The sequence below is a fragment of the Gossypium hirsutum genome, chromosome D09 (genome assembly GCF_007990345.1).
Source record: "Gossypium hirsutum isolate 1008001.06 chromosome D09, Gossypium_hirsutum_v2.1, whole genome shotgun sequence".
NCBI lineage: Eukaryota > Viridiplantae > Streptophyta > Magnoliopsida > Malvales > Malvaceae > Gossypium > Gossypium hirsutum.
In genome coordinates this window covers 5,359,991-5,363,936 of record NC_053445.1, presented here as the reverse complement: position 1 = coordinate 5,363,936, position 3,946 = coordinate 5,359,991, and the positions used below count along the sequence as shown (strand labels likewise).

Here is a 3,946-nt window from a genome sequence, read left to right as displayed (position 1 = left end):
AGAAACGAAGAAAACAATTCAAAATCAACCTTTTTCTTTTATCTTGATTTTATTTGATTTCCATATCTGTGTATTCGTAGAAAAAAGTAGAAGAAGAATACAATCGTTTCATTCGGCCTTTTATAGCCGATTTAAAAAAGAAATTAAATTTCTTCTTTTGTCGTTTTGTTGTTTGGACTGTTCTTTGTTCTTGCAGGAGGTCTGACGCGCGTGAAGGGCTAGTGATAGGCGAACGGTGGTGGCGAGCATGCGAGGAGGTGCCTGGCAGAGCACGCGACGCTGGGAGTGGTAGACGAGGAGGCATGCGGCGCAAAGAAAAACCAAGGTTTTCTGCTGCTAAAATTTTAGTTTCCTGGGCTAGGTTTTTTTATTTGGGTTTGGGCTTGAGTTTGTAAATGGACTGTTAATTTTGGGTTTATTATTTGGGTTATTTTGTTGGTATAGGCCCGGGCAGATTTTGGGCTTTACAGTACCTATTAAAGGCCCAAAATCAAGAAAACTCATTGGGTTTTTATTACTTTTCTCTTTGTAGGAAAGGCAAAACCATAATCGCGAATCGATGTGTTAAGCTTCGGCTAAACTAGGGGAAGTATATCAGGGTGAGATGCAAGCTCGTCTGTGGGTTTGGCTTTCCTATTGGGTGGTCTACACCGAGCTGGGATATGTGCTCATTCAAGCAAATTGTCAAGACAGATAATGGTGATGTTTAGTTGAAAACGCTCCATGTTGGCAGTTCCTTGGTTATTGAAGACCTTCTAGCACTGAGGAATGTGTTCTTATACTGCTTGGAGGGTCAGAACCCCAATCCCAATAGATATAGATGGGGAGATAGGAGGGAAGATTATCCACGTTCACCGCACCAATTGTTGAGTAATTCTCTGTTGTGTCCCATTGTAGGGGACAATTGGGTATTTATACATACTATTATTGTTCATGATTTAACTCTACTATTCATGGACTTGATCCCACTATTTATAGGACTGATGCTCTGAACAGGTGTCAAGCATGCTAGACACGTGTAACGTTCTGGCTTGCCTGCGAGACCTCACGGAAACCTACATGTAAACTCCTTGGATATCTACGAACTAAGACCAAAAACTCTCCTTGGCTCGTGCAAGCTGATACTGCAAGCTCCCCTAGTAGATCTCTCACTGTACATCTCGCACACATCCATCTGGTGGGGCCTTGCCAGATTACAGGTAAGCAATTGGGAACTTATCTGGATTTCAGGTTGGTAATCGTTGGTGTATAACACTATTGTAAAAATATTTTAAGGAATTTGAAATATATATATAACAAATTTGGGGTCAAGGCTCAACTAGCCCTTTTATTTGTCTTTAACTCTTTATACGTAACCTACTCTAGTTTAGATTATTATTTTAATTTTTAAATGGAGACCTAAAATTAATTTCTAATGACATTTATTTTTTTAAGTTGTCCAACAGATAAGTGGTAAAGGTAGCATGTTTTAATCCCATTCTTAATACGTTTTTGGATGATTATTCCTGCAAATTAGTGAATTTTATGCTCCTAATCTTTTAAATTCATATTTCTTTATACTTAGAAGAGCATTTGAGAGCAAAAGGAGTGAAAAAACAAGAGAAAATCAGACAATTAGAGCAGATTTCAGGAGCCACACAAGCTGCCATATGGCCATATGTCAGACCATGTCAATTTTGCGATTTGTATTCTAAATACGCGGAAAACACCATTTTTAGCTTTTTCGGGCATTCTAAGACCTATAAATACCAAATAAAAAAGAGAATAAGGGGCCATCAGAGACTATTAAAGAAAACAACTCGAAGAACACCATTGAAGTCGACTCTGAAGCAGATTTCCATCAAGATTTAAGACCTCCTTTTAATTTCTTTGAAGTTTTTTGTGAGTTTCTTTTTTTCTTGTGGTTATACTATTTTTGAGATGTTTTTATTTACAATTATAAGCTAATTTTCTATATATTTAGGGGAGATGAACCTTATGATGAATTTTGTTATTTGATTTTTGTTTTACACAATAAATACTTAAATCGTGTTCTCAGTTATGTGTGCTTATTTCTTATTTTAATATTACCGGAGTATTAATTCATGTTTAATGTGTTTAAATCAGAGGAGGAAAAGTCCCCGTTTAAGAGTAGATCTAGTATAATTAAGTGGAGTTACATGCAATCCTAGAAATAGGACATCACAAATCTACCGAATTAGATCAAATCTAATAAGGGATTCCATAGATGGAGTTAATGCAATAATAGGTGTTTTAATTAGAAAGAAATTTCAATTAATTAACCTAGAGTCAGTTGCTCTTAGTCTTGAAAGAGATAATAACATAATTTAGGGATTTCTACGGATCAAGATATTAAGTGAACAAATTGTTTAATTCAGATTGATAATGACATATGAAGTCTAGGTGGGTTCTTTCCTAGGTATTGTTCTTCTTCTTGGTTATTATTCGATTATTTTCTTGATTTATTCTTTGCTGAGTTGTTTAGTTAAATAATTTAGTTAATTTTAGTTTAAATAAATCACTCCAATTTGTCGGTTAAATAATAGGAAAATGGTTATTACTAGTACTTTTAATCCTCGTGCGAACGATATATTTGCTCACCGTAGCTATACTATTTATCAAAAGGTGCACTTGCCTTTGTTGTAGTTTTAGTTGATTTTATGACTATAAAGTTTTTGGCACTGTTGTCGGGGACTGAAATATTAGGAAAACTTTATTTCTATTAATTTAGCCATTTTTTACTTTATTATTATATATATTTTTAATTTAATTTTTCTTTGTTTGCTTCTAGTAGGTTCTTTTGGTTTATGACTAGAGGAAACCTGTCGGGACCATTGATTTTTGACAGTGAGATTGAAAGAACTGCGCACAGAAATCGTCAAGAGATTAAAAAAACAAGGCAAAGTCAACAAGATATAGTAGACGATCAAGAGGACAATAATATTATTGTGGAGATGGGTGATAAATAATCAACTACCTCCTGTAGATCCTGTCCCTCGTACTATGTATGATTATGCCAAGCCCACTTTGATTAGGGCTGAATTGAGTATTGCGAGACCTACCATTGCTGTAAATATTTTTGAGCTGAAGTCGAACACAATTCATATGGTACAATAGTATGTTTAGTTTGATGGTTTGCAAGATGAAGATCTAAGCACTCATCTGGCCAATTTTTTAGAGATTTGCAACACTTTCAAGATTAATGACGCCACTGATGATGTCATTCGCTTATGGTTGTTCCCATTTTCATTGAGGAGTAAGGCAAAATAGTTGTTAAATTCTTTACCACGAGGCTCTATCACTACTGGGGCTCAAATGACCGAGAAATTTCTGTTGAAGTACTTCTCACCTGCTAAAACAACTAAATTAAGGAATGACATCTCTTCTTTTGCCAAAATCGATTTAGAGACATTATATGATGCATAAGAGAGATTCAAGGATTTATTAAGAAGGTGCCCTTATCATGGGTTACCTTTGTGGTTGCAAGTTCAAACCTTCTACAATGGTTTGAATCCCTCAACTAGGCAGTTAATTGATGTAGCATCTGGTGGAACACTAAATAATAAAACAGTCGAGGTAGCTTATGAGTTTATTGAGGAAATGACACTAAATAATTATCAGTGGCAAGTCATTAACATAAAATTGATGAAAACAGTCGGTGTTTTTAATCTAGATGCAGTTTCTATGTTGTCAAGCCAAGTGGAAGCACTAAATAAGAAAATTGATGGTTTATACTTTTCTACGTAGATGAATTCAGTGATGCAATGTGCTGCGAATGGAGTAGGGATGATTAATTTAGAATGTTTACCCTTCGATTCTAGCACAGAGAATAAGTAAGTCAACTTTATGAGTAACAATTATAAACCTCAAAATAACCCTTATAGTAATAACTATAATGCAGGTTGGAGGAACCATCCAAATTTTTTTTGAGGTGGTCAAGGAAACC

The 3,946-nt window shown here is 35.1% G+C and overlaps 1 non-coding gene across 1 annotated transcript; it reads right to left on the bottom strand.

The window, feature by feature from the left end:
• Window positions 1–3,363: 3,363 nt before the first annotated feature.
• Window positions 3,364–3,470, bottom strand: LOC121221480 (small nucleolar RNA R71). The gene has a single exon (XR_005918872.1). It is a non-coding gene; the product is annotated as a small nucleolar RNA R71 (small nucleolar RNA).
• Between the last annotated feature and the right edge of the window lie 476 nt (window positions 3,471–3,946).